Below are 13,859 nucleotides of genomic sequence, written 5' to 3' on the forward strand. Positions count from 1 at the left end.
TGATTAGAAGCTCACTAATTATAGATTATATTATTAGTCGTGTTATAAACAGTAATGTAACAAAGAGAGAATCTTCTCAATACAAATTTTGCTTTCAATAATATTTTAATTTGCATATTTGTAATATTCGATGTTTGCTTTTATTTCTATGAATTTTAGAACAATATAGCTAGAGAATGCAAAATGACATAATTAATTGTCATAAAGAGCTCAGATAATTTCTTTATTCAATTATCAAATAAATCTTTGCCCAGGATCATAAAATTAAATTTTTGTGTTGTATTATTTTCTTTTTTCTTAAATTTAATTTTTAGACTTATACTCTCATTTTTTTTAATGTTCCATAGCCATCTCGCGAGATTTACAGAACCCTCTCGTTACACTACTGTTATCGTGGGCGTAGATACCACGTGAATTAAACAAAGGCAGAATGACCGGGCGGGGCTTTCGATCGGCGCGCGTCACGCATGCGTTAACGACGCGGCAAAATTTCGACCCGCGTCACGTCGTAACCCGACGAGCGGAGTGTGTGGAACCGAGTGTTCGTTACGCGTCTCCTCCGCTTGTCGTGTGACGAGCGAGAGAAAGAGAGACTGGTACGTCCCTATTTTTTTTCTCTCGCCTGTCGGCCATTTTGCTACGCCGGCTTAATATTCGCCGCTCATTTTCTCCGGTCGTGCGCCTGTAACTCTATATCCGTGCATATGAAGCACAATTGTCGCTCTGCGCTTCTTTGTTCTCTCGTGCAACTCTAATAATCGACTCCGACTGCGCTCGTTGGAATCGCGAGTTCTCGCTCTCGCGGATTAGTCATCGATCGGCACGCGCGATCGGTGCACCATGACGACAGGTGGCCTCGACAAATTGAAAATTAATCCAATTAGATCGCGCACGCTCGCTTCTGTTTGTTTGAACGGGATGCGAGCAGTCGCACATAGGGTTTCTCTTATGAACAATGAGCAATCGTACGGTGGAACACCTTGCGTGCTGAATTTAATCACGATTATACAATTGTCACTAGAATTAGATTGAATTAGATCGATTAATTTTTCTTAAAATCCACGCACATCAAACTGAATTTAAGGTCTATCAATTAGGCTTGGCGTAAAAATTTCAAATATGTACGACCTGTTACTTAGAAAACCAATCCTCTCATCAATATATACTTTGTAAATTATTATAACAAATGGCAAAATTGCATTTCCATTTGTCGAAAGCTATTCGTTCAGCTTTGTATTTCGCAGCGACAGTGATTAACCACAATGCGCTGATTAACCGCGACACATCTGCGACGACAAAATCGAATGCTCGGGCGGAGTGGAACAAGACGGCGTCCTCGCGCCGAATTAATCATTTCAACAGCTGCTGTCGCATTAGCGGCAACGGATAAGACAAATGAACGTCGTGGAGCTTGTTAAGACGTAATCCGAGAGATGTGTCTGCGCCGTCTCTCGCTTCCACCTTCGTCCCCGTCTCCGTCGTCGTCGCACATCCGCCGTCGTCTCATCCGGGATTAGACTATCCGCTCCTATGCCATAGGTAGCCATATTATCCTCCTTTGTTTATCACACAGCCACCAAAAAGACTCTTCCCGTTTTCTAACAATTTATTATATTTCGTCTTCATAACATTGTTGTCGAATCCTAAACATAATTTAATTATGTTAGAATATTATGTAATAATTTAAATATTGTGTTTAAATATTGTTTTAACTTATTGTGCATTAGCATTAATTGAAAATACCATAATTAAAAAATAATGAAAACGGCTTAAAAAAAATTACATTCTGCTAAGATTACCTTTTGAGCACAAATTTCTTTTATATAATTTTTGGTATATATATCATATATTATATAAGAATAATATTATATAAGAAGAATTATAATGTGTAACATGTTTTTAACAGAAATAAAGACCAGTTTTTATACTTTATTGTTGTTTACTCAAGAAAAAGAAAGAGAGAGAAAAAGAGATATGATCATATCATTGAAACATATAGATACCATCGTTCGGATTCTTCCGGTTAGGGTAAACGTCGACAAACGTGACATTTCACGTTTCGTGCGTAGTCGTAATTCATAGCGTCTCCGATGACAGATAGTGTCAATGCGGGTACCATCGGGAGATCGCGTGAATCACGATGTGATCTTCACCTGGCTTGCATTGTCGGCAACGAGAAACACGATTGCGCCCTACATGTATGTATATTTCTTTCGCATCTTCTTCTTTCCATGCTTAATTTTGAAAATATTAATCCTAAAAAAAAACACATGTCTAAGAATAACATATATTATAATTTACATATGCACATTATATTGCTATCTTAATATTATTTAATTTTGATTATTTTGTTTTGTTCTCATGCATTTTATATTTTCTAATATTAAATTATCAGTAAATTAAAAATCCTGAAAAAAATAGTTGTCTATGAAATAATAAAATTTTTAAAATTAATTATTAAATAATTATAGTAATTGTTTCAAAATGAAGACATTGATAATATGTTAAATAAATGATGAATAATCTGTATAACTGTTAACTCAGCTGTATGATTAGAAAATTGTTGACTTAACAAATGTCACTTATATACATATTGTTTGTATTGTTTTATGTGTTTGTATTATTAAAATTTTATAATCTGAAGACTTGTATATGAATGTATGTGTTCATTTATGCAAATTTAAAAAGATATTAATCAATACATTATTAAAGATTGATAGCTGTTTAAAAAAGAGTCGACTTCCTGAATTGATTTGTTAAAGTGCTACATTGCTCTGCCATAGGATGACTTTAATTATCAGCGAGTACATTATCAGCAAAGTGCGATTACGTGGAGCACTTTGTATATAGAAATCGACCTTTCAATTCGGATGCACGTAGTCGACGGCGTTCTTCGATTCTACTTCGCTTTTGTCGGGCCGAGTATTGCGCCTCTCCATTTTGTCATCCCCCAGCGGGGTTTCAATGTTGTAACCATGGAGACGTCGCGTTTCCGCAAGGGGAACGTGTAAAGGGTGTCGACCGTACGTACGCAAGTATGGAGAGACTGCCATTGTTAAAACTTACGCACGTATCGCGTATATGATGCCATATTAATAAAACTGTCATATTATCTATATATTAACTTTAAATATATATTAAATATATGTTAGCAACAAGAATTTAAAATTGATATAATGGATAATATTAGCATTAATATTATATTTTTAGTTTTTTCATCCGGTCACGATCGTTTCAGTCTAAGAATTTAAAGAAAAAAAATTTTAATGTAATTTAATCTAGTGTCTAGAAATATATGTTTAAAAGAATTTTATAATGTTTTATATAAAATTACATATGAAATTGTTGTGTATATGAAAAAATATTATATATATATATATATATATATATATATATATATATATAATTTTCAATTATGAATACGTAAGAGGGAATGGAATTGACAAGAAAATTCGCTCTCGAACTTGTCAATCATTCAACGTCGCGGCGTGTCCTCGGCGTTAAATGGCCAATGAGTTTCATAGGAGCCATTAAGAAGTCCTTGATTCGTAATGAGACTCTCAAGGAAAGCCCTATGATTATCCATCATTAGGACAATAGGGAATAATAGCAAAAGAGAGACAGAGAAAGTCTGATCTACGTTTTATTCAAAACATAATTCTTTAATTGTGTGATTGCAAATTCTATTAGATAAATTTTAAATTTTTCATTCGGTTGACATATATTTAATATTAATTATTAATGGCATGTATTGCGTGCGCGAGTGTGTATACGTACGTAAAAATAACAATCTTATATATCAGATTAAGTAGATTAGAAAAAAATACACATAAATATAATTGGTTTATTCATGCATGCTATCTTTTTTTCCTTCTTGCAACATATAATATATATCATTGCGCCGATTTTGTTCGCGCATATCGACAAAATGCACACGAGAGCAAAAAATCATTATATCCACGCGAAGGAACCGTTTGTTAGTTCTGGACCATGTCACGAACGCAATTAGTGAGTGATTCGTCAAGCACTGCGAAGTCCTTCACAGTAATAGCAAAGGACCCTCCAGCCGTTGGAGTGTCCTTTCGGTAGCGACTGCATTTTGATTTGCGTCCCGGCGTACTTCCTTACAGCATAAGCTTGCTTTGGTAGGAAGCAAGCGAGTCTAACGGCTGATTTTTCGGCTGATCCGTGAACACGTCTACTATTGCTTCTTATCTCGTTCCGATCGAATAAGTATTGAATGATAGAAAAATATATTTCATCGATCGAAAAATTGCGAACAATGGATCTGAAGAACATCGTGTGTATTTTGATATGTTGTAAACAATATTTCTCTATATGATATATGGCGCAAAGACGCCCATAACTTTGTAAAACGCGACAAGCGCGATACTGGAAATCAATATTATAATATAATTTGAATCTTGCAATCTTACAAGAAAATACAGTGAAACTACGTGCGATTTGATTCATTCATGTTTTTCGCTAAGAAAAACGTTTCTTTTTTCTGTATTTCTTAAGTATATTAGAAGTATGTGTGTCTTTCATTATTTGCCAGTTATTATATAATCCTTTTGGGCAAGATATTTATTTGAATTTTTTTTTTACCGTTATAGATGGATATTAGCGATAGATCGAAACGATGAGTAAAACGATCTTGTGTAAGAGCATCGCGCTACTTGGCTGTTTCGCATTTCGAAATCTTGACGTTACAAGCAATACAACGTATTCTTTTCGTACAACGGAGATCCGGAGATAGAGAGAGAGAGAAGAAAGAGAGAGAGAGAGAGATCGCGATTGCTGTTTACGTGCACGAGAAAATCATATAGCGAAGGTGGTTTCAACAGGAACCCCATTGCAACCGGACTCCCATTAAAGCAACACCTATTGTAGCCAGAAACGAACATTGTGTTGGCATTATTGTGTGCAGCGAAGATGCATTGTTATTCACCGCGCCATTCTCATGACGAACACCGTTTTTGGCGCCTCGTAGCACGACACCTGGTAGGTGTAACGTTGCCGCCATTTCCTATTATAAGAATAATTTGATACATATCGCGGTCGGGGGCTCACGAGGATCTTGCTACCCGGGGTTTGCTTGGATACCTGGAGCGTTAAATATGTCGTGGTCTGTATCGTGATTTGCAAGAATAAGATATTTATCATATATTTATGCGACGATAATTTTTTAATTTACTTACAAAGATTGTGTCCAGAGAGAAGCACAAATATCGAAGAAAATAAAATTACCATTAAAGTTTTTTTCAAGTATCATTGAATAAATTATTTAAAACGTGTGTTTTTCATTAATTAAAATAAATGAAATTATATCGTACGCGCATCATATTAATATAAAATTTATATCGAAAGATTAGTATTCACTATTAGTATCGACTATTATCAATATTTATTATATTTATTATATATATTAGTACTCAAATGCAATGTAATTTTTCCTTGAGTTTCTTGACAAGCAATTTTCCTCGTACGATAATGAATTTTTCCGCTGACATTTCCAAGGGTGAAATAGTGTACGATTAATTAGCCGTATCGACACTCGAGCATCGGACTCGTAGATAGCGCCGCAGGCGGAAGCTGTCGGGTGATATACCTTCGGGCCGCTTGGATTTTGCTCACGTAGAAACCCCATAACGAAGTTACCAAAGCTGGAAGCGCCTTCCACGAAGGACCTTCGTATAATGTGTCTCAATTCCAAGAGCCTGTGTGCTCGAGAGCCCATAGAACCAAACTCAATATGGCGGAGTCAATTGGACGACCCGTACTTTAGGGGTGTCCCTGTCTCTCTTTCACCTCTCCTTCTCCCGCCGTTTCACCGACGTCCGGAACACAGTCACCCCTTCGTCCCTCCCTTCCTTCGTCTCCCTTTGCCGTGTTCGACCCCGTCTTCTTTCTCCCCTTCTTGCGTACATAATGGGGACACAATCGACTTTGAAGCACAATCGATAGTTACGAGGTCCAGCCGGCGAAAACGCCACGGCTCACCTCTTCATCGACTTTGAATGGCACATACGCGCGATCGACCCTCGTGGCCGAGCAATCCCGGCCGTATACGCGCGTTATCGCCTCTTTCTCTCGGAAAAGCATGGTGGAGACGCCATTTTGTTTCTGATACAAAAGCCCCCGGCGTTCTAATGTGCGACGAAAATTTTTGCTCTCAAAGAAAATGACTCGCGTGAATGCATGCTCGTTTATTTTACTTCTTGTATCAAATTGTATTTCTTGTATTTAATCTGCGTAAACGACAATTAAAATCGATTTGCTAATATTTGATGCATAGATATTATATTCCGTTTTTATTAATAAAATTTAAGGGGTCAAGCCAGAGTCGAAGTCATCGGATGATGGAGCTTTATAATCGTGTTTAAACAAAGTCATCTATTCTGGCGCTTCATGAAACTCATCCGTGACAATTATATTTTTTAATACAAGAACAATGATTTCGGATACATTTTCGAATTCTGGCTAAATTGCAAGCCAGATAGACGGAAGGCTGATGTGTCAAGATTGTAGCCAGGTATTAACTTTTTATTCAAATAAATATCAACTATATTAAATGTGTAATACGGAGAAAGAGCTTTATTAAAATAACTAATCATGCGATTATTACACGTTTAATTTAAGATTTTACCCAGCGAGACAAGAGCGATTCTTCTCTACGAATCGTTCCACGTTATCGCACATTGTGCGTCGATCGTGCACACCAAGAGGCCGGCATATCCGGCGGCAGCGACGAGTTAAAAACGTCGATCGTCACGTCGCATCGCCATGACGACGCGGGGGTGGCCGATGGCCGTTATGCACAACGGTGCTCATTTGTTTGTCATTTCCTCACAGCACGGCGACTCGCGGAAACAAAGGACGGGACACGGAGGCGCGGAACAAAAAGCAATCCGTTCGACAACCGTTCGCCCCCGAGAACTGCTGCTCGCGGGGGTAGGGGGGAGGGGGGAGGTGTTGCCCCGTCGGCGTCCAATGGGGGTGAGAGAGCGCCCTGTTGTTGTTGCTCGCTCGCTCCCGGAGAACGAGGAGAGAGGAGAGACGAGAGGAAGAAAGACGAGGGGCGAGCGATAGGGACGCGAGGAGGAGAGCGAAGGGAGGCGAAATGCCGGGAATTACCTGTTCGGAAGAGAACATTTCGCGCCGTCATTTTTATTTCGTTTCCGCGGAAAACTCCCGTTAACGCGCGCGCGACCTGATCTCCGCTCCGCGTCGAGAACGGAGGTGCCGATTCTCGAGAGAGATCGCTCGTTCCGTGTCTCTGCGAACGTAAACCACGAACGAACGAAAAGAGAAGGGGAGAGAGAGAGAGAGAGAGGGAGAGAGAGAAAGAGAGAAAAAGAGAAGTCCGTTCTCCGAAGAGAGTGAATTAGAAATGTTTCATGTTGTAATTGTGCGTCGAGTTGTGCGATGGGTTTTTCGCACGGCAGAGATGCGAGCAACACTAGCCCTGTGATTTCCGATTCTATGTGATGAAAAGTTATTGTACGACTTGAACATTACAGGAAAAAAAGTAGAGATGAAACGACAACAGAATCAAGGATCAATGTAAACCATTGCAAGTCTGACGAATAATTGAGATTAAATTCTACACTCGCAAAAAGTACTTTTTCACGTAAAGTCAAATTTTATTGGCGGCAATACGCTGTCATATTATCATTCCACGTATTAAACTCTCTAATGTGTATGTTTTCCAAATAGAAATACATGAATGAGAATATGGTATAATATTAAATTCGTACCTGCGCCTCTCGCAGGTGGCACATGAAAGGATGCGTATTCTACATTCATACAAAATCGTATCGTAACGCCTGCCAGCAACTGACGTCACAATTATCGCGACCTAAATAACTTACTATATAAATTCAGACCCATCGCGCTGACATCGAACGTCAAGGCATTCACCGATACGTCAGCGCGTCAAAGACGATCCGTGGAGGATTTCAAAGAGACTCGCGCGATTTAATGGCAACGATCACGCGGTCTATATATATATATATATATATATATATATATATATATATATATATTTGTTATACAGCGAGTCCCCTCCGAGAGAATCTTAACAGCGATACTATCTGTCGCGGGGGACTAGATATCCTCGAAAGAGGACGTCAATGACGGGCCTTCGAGTGTCCGGCATCTCGTTAGCGACGATGACTCTTCCACTCTTTACGAGAGCCCTGGGCTGCGAGAGCTTAACTACGTATTCTCCTACACTACGTCGCACGGTAGCCAAGTGTCGATTACACGCACGGTGGATATAAATAAACCGGCGCGGAAATTAGTCTACGAAACGGGGTTTTTTTTTTCTTCACATAGTCCGCCAGCGTGACTCTCGAAATTGACGGTATTCAATTTAAACCTGAGGCGTCGTCGAAAGAGGTGAAGGTCTCTTCGTCGTCGCGCAAGTGTCGCCTGCCGCGATTTAATGTCATCATTGAACGGTCGCTTCCCGTTATTGCGGCTAATTGCGATGAATTACGCCCCGCGGCTGCCGTAATCGGAGAACTGTTTCTTCGTAATGGCTGTTAGGATTGCGATCGTTTCTCATGGTGCTCGTGGTCGAGAATTACACTCGTATAACTATCGTCCACTACTGAAATTTTAAAATATTTAAGCTGTAGAAATTTGACGATGTAATTTAACTCGTTAAATTTTTATTATCTGATTCCAGAAATTAAATTATTGACTCTATTTAATTTAAATATAACACTAATACTTTCCTTTCGATTCGTGAATTAACTTTTTCTTGCGAATTCATTACGTAAATTATATATTGTTATTTCCCTTCGCATTCATAAACTTTATTCAATTTTAGATATGTATATTCATTCTGAAATATAATATAAAAGTTTTATTCTCTTTACAAGTCAAGAAACATCAAAGTAATACAAAAAGTCTGAGAACAATTTATTATTAGTTCGTGGAATTATTCATCGCGTAAATTTTGTTTCTTATCGAGTTAGTTTTCAGAGATTTTCAAGCGTCTAAATCCAAATGAATCAACACGTCAGTTATTACATTAATTCAACTTTTTCTCTTTGTATCTACATTATCAGAATTTTGATCCGAGTAATAATTAGTTGTTGGACAACGTTAGTTAATCAAGACCGTGCGCTTTCTCTAGCAATCGATAAAACGCAACAATAACATAGGCACTCTTTTGAAACTATAAGCCTGTGCTCGTGCTGTTTCTGCACGTGATTAACAGGCGCGTTATCCACGGGTGAACGAGGTGTTACAACTCATATAATACTCTTCTACGCTCCTCGGATAAACGGGACGAGGGGCCCATTGACTTCGTTCATTGATTTTACGTCAATCTGTAGAGAGCACCCTTACGAGAGTCTCCGTGATGCGTTTACCATAAGCGATAAGGGCGGCGCGCGGAAAGAGGGCCGCACGTAGGGTCGTCCGCTCGGCACACCCCATGAAAGGGAAATAGAATAGAAATGACCCCCCACGGGAGTCGCATTAGGGACACATGGCTAGGCGACAAAGCCCGATTCCCTTCCAACCCTCTAGGATCTTAGGCATATATACGGTTACATAACGTTACGTGCTCGCTACCCCTCGGATCGCTCGGGGGTTGGTACGAGGGTTGGAATGTACACTCTCTCTGTACCACCCTTCGGCGATGGAAACGCCATTTTGTAAGCGGAGGACGATTGGACATATTTTTCTCTTTGAATTTTGTTCACTTTTGATGTATCATTCTGTAACAAAGAAATATATTGAAAAAGCTGCTTAATTATTTTCGAAATAATATAATGCTACGCAAATAGATTTTTGCGTAATTTAATTTCGCACATGTTACGTTTTATTTCTGATTATTCTTAGAACGTGGATACCTTACACTTGTGTGAAATCGATTTTTTATATCGATTAATATTCAATTTGTCAAACGTAAATATATCTGATAAATTGCAATTTGAATACGATTTTTGTTATCTTTATATCGTGTAATTCATCTCTAGCGTCTCACATAATTTTGAGAATATTATTTTCTCGCGCGATATTTGACACTTCAGGATCTTGTTTGTATTTCATTTCTACGTCATCTACGTCATTATAATAAAAGCTGATTGCCGAATAATTGACTTGTTATTTCATGCGCGCTTCGATTCGTGTTAATACCTTTCTTCGTGTAGGAGCACAAAGAGGATCTACAGCAGCGAAGTGGCAAAACGAGAGGATCAGCCAGCGATGTCACAAATGGATTCGACCAGGCGTGCCCCGGTAAAACCGGAGGATCTGTAGATCCGTATCGGGACATTCTGTGGACACCTGTTGTGTTGTGTCATCAAACGTGCAGTTCTCTAGCTTTGCGTTATCGCGCGGTTGAGTGAGTTCTCGTGTAAAGCCGAGACATCGGAGGCAGCCGCGAGCGCGAACCGGAGAACGGGGAGGAAAAGGGGAACTTGCGAGAGAGGAGACAAAGGTTAATTTGGTACGAGCTGTAATCCGTCTCATCCGTCGGATGGAGTTCCAGGACCCACGAACACGGTGACAGCGGTCCGGATTATTGCCTCGCACCATCGAGGATTATATCGAGCGCGAAAAAAGATTAATCGGCGTTTCCACTCGACCAAAAGCCCGTGCGTACTTTTAATGAAGCCGGGAGGGCACGTAAGCCAGTTGGGGGAGGGGGAACTGGAGCACCGTGGTTGCGTAATTGAACGAATAATCATCTAAGCGCGACGATCAAATCGACGGCGCTGCTTATTAATTACCGTTGCTATCACGCCATCAACTTTCATCGCGACATCTTGTTTTGATTAAATTGAAGAAACGCTTTAATTAATTGTTTTAATCGTATATAATTATGTAAATATTATATGCAATATTTTAGATGAAACATTGTCAACATTTTATCTGCCTCTAGCATTTTTTTTTTTTTTTCAAAAATATAGTTAAAACGAGGTGCACGATTTTATGATAATCAGTCGCTCTAATGCTTAGGACAATTTTAGCAGTTTCTGGAATTTTATTCGTTAAATGCTGCCCACGCTGCTGCGCTGTTAAGTAGAAATTCGGAAAATGGCCACCTTCCGCAGGACCTTAATTAACGTGCCGCCTCTCGAATCTCGCCCGAGCCGCGGGATCGAGACGTGCCTGGGATCGCGATGTTATTTCCATTGTTCGCCAACGTTGGCATTACGATACGGCTGTAACCATCGTGGGAAGTCGAGCCGGCGCGGCGCGGTACGTCTCGTCGTTAATGTAATGGCGAAAATGGCGAAACGGCCCCGATATCACGTAGAGGTAATTCGGCACGCGTACGCTCGTCTATCAAATTGATTTCCACGCCCCGCGTCCCCTTACGTTCATTTCGCCGCGTTTGCCGGACGACGACTATGTCGCAGCTGTTTTGCATACGGATTTCGCGAACGCAGGAATTATTCTACGATTACCCACGCGCAGAGTCCCTTATCGCCTTATCTTTCGCTCGTGAGGAAATCACGATAAAATTAGATTTAATTTAAATAATTGATCGTACGCGCGCGACCGTGAAAAAAATGATATCTTGCGGAGGATTGTTATAAGTATATGTCTGGGAATGTTAAGTATTAGGATTGTTATAAGTATATGTCTGAGAATGTTGAGTGCTAGGAATAATGTTGACTACAAAGAAGAAGGTCCTATGAAAACACGATCCTTGCGGGACTTAATCTGCCGGATCTATTTCCAGAAATTCTTACTGGAAATGGATTTTTCCGATTTCCTGCGAATGAGAACAAGCTTACGCAGGCTTACTCAGGTAGTTCTCGCTCGTGCTATTTGAGAATACTCAAATATCACAAGACAAACGCTACGATAATATTTTTCAAATTGGAATGCGAACGTTTCTGGTTTCCAGTGAAATCGAGAGTTCTTTCAGAGAACTATCAATTATACAAATATGACATTTGATTTAATATCTGACCGAATAAAATAGTAACGATTAATTTTTATATAATAAAAATTGCATATACATGACGTAAATAATTACTATTATCGCTGTAATAATTCAGATAATTTTTGTCTATGTAAATTTTGAAGTAAACCACACCAAACTATGATGCTAAAATAAACTTCATCTATTGACTAATTCCATGTTCAATCTTTCAAATGAATCAAGTGCGCAAATATTCTGTCTCTATCAACGCGAATGCGCGAAATTTGCTTATTCGATATAAAATCTGATCAATAACCAACAACGTACAAGGAAAATAAAAAAAATATTCTCAGCAAATGTCGAAGGACTTTCACGTCTCGATGGATAAAATATTATATCAGAATGTACGTCAAAGTGGGCGTTTTTTTGGCGCATTGCCGCCGAAATCGAGAGTTGAAAAATGGGGGAATACAGACAGGACGTGACGAGACGCTTTTGAAACGCTCGAAAATAAAGATCGGAGAGCGCACGAGGTTGCAACCGTCGCTCCATTTCGTCGCTCCGGTCTCTGGAGCCCGTCCCTAATTGACTCGCGCCGGCACCCAATCGGGCCGTAAATTATAGGTCTCGAGGAAAAGAACGATTATCGGCTAAATAAGAGAGACTACAAACAAACAGAATAAGCGCGCTGACTACGAGGAAACGGCGGTAAAAAGTGCCGTTCCGGTAAGTCCAACGGAGTGACCTATCCACATTGACCGTATAAGAACGTATTTTAATGTGTTGACGATATCTGTCATGTGTGTCCAGTTTACACGAGACAGCTTAAGTAGAAAATTGCTTGCTTTTCATCATAGTTAAATATTGAAGTAAGTATTCAAGATTCTTCAAGCTGTAGGCACATGCTAAATAAAAAATCGTAGTTTAATTCACATTCACACGGATTACCATAAGAATATATGACTATTGATGCGGTCACACGTATTTTTTTACGTCTGACTACCTGAACGTGCATATTTTCTCAAATATTTCATCTGCAAAAATTTACAAAGATGTCCAAAATTATTTAGGCCGGACCAGATATTTTAATATATTTAATATATTAAATCTATTTGTTTGACTTGATCCTTTCTGTGTAATATATTTCCTTCCTTTATCTCTTTCTCTTTCTCTAATATTCCAATGAATACATACATCCATTTTATTTCAAAAAATTCTGCGAAGTGCAAAGCACACGAGCAAATCTAAACATGCGTGTGTTGTGATCGACTGGAAACAAACTGCATGCGAAAAATGCAATTACAATTTAAGGAGATAAGCATATCTATTAATGAACACACATGTACTCACACAATCGGAGCAGCGAGACGTGAGACGACGCCAATTTGCATGCATGTACGTGCGATATTTACATAATCTCGAAGGCGGCTCCTGGTCACAGTTGTTCGGAACTTCGAGATACCAGCGATATCTGAGCGTCGCACGAAACCCACTAGATATACACGGGTACGTTTAAGTAGATCGAAATCTTATCGCTGGCCACGATCGGTAGTGGCGCTCGGGTCACGCTCAAGTGGACCGTCTAATTTATCGAGCGCGACGGCGCGATAATAACGGCTGCCATGCTGTGAAAAGCATAGACATAATAAGATATAGATTGCGAGTTGCGATCGAAAAAAGAGCATACTCTTTTTTTTCTAGTGTGCAAATCAAAAAGACACTGCAATGTTGCGCTCTCTCTCTCTCTCTCATATCGCCAACTCCAATTTAGAACTAATTGTAAGATAGAGGGGAAAAAGCGCGCAATCTATACTTATTACGTCTATGGTGAGCAGGGCGATGACGATAATTGGAGCTTTCCAACAAGAAAACAAAGATAGACACAAAGTCACGCAATTGGCTATCGAATATAGAGAATTTTGAAGACGCTAAATTTTTTTTTACTCGATAGCCAATCGTT

At 39.4% G+C, this 13,859-nt stretch overlaps 1 long non-coding RNA gene across 1 annotated transcript; it reads right to left on the reverse strand.

Moving 5' to 3' along the window:
• Window positions 1-966: 966 nt before the first annotated feature.
• Window positions 967-13,513, reverse strand: LOC105259272. Its single transcript, XR_889801.3, has 3 exons — window positions 13,250-13,513; window positions 2,004-2,256; window positions 967-1,643 (listed from the first exon to the last, which is right to left on the reverse strand). It is a non-coding gene; the product is annotated as an uncharacterized LOC105259272 (long non-coding RNA).
• Between the last annotated feature and the right edge of the window lie 346 nt (window positions 13,514-13,859).

The sequence above is a fragment of the Camponotus floridanus genome, unplaced genomic scaffold, assembly GCF_003227725.1.
Source record: "Camponotus floridanus strain SB8 unplaced genomic scaffold, Cflo_v7.5 scaffold9, whole genome shotgun sequence".
Taxonomy (NCBI): domain Eukaryota; kingdom Metazoa; phylum Arthropoda; class Insecta; order Hymenoptera; family Formicidae; genus Camponotus; species Camponotus floridanus.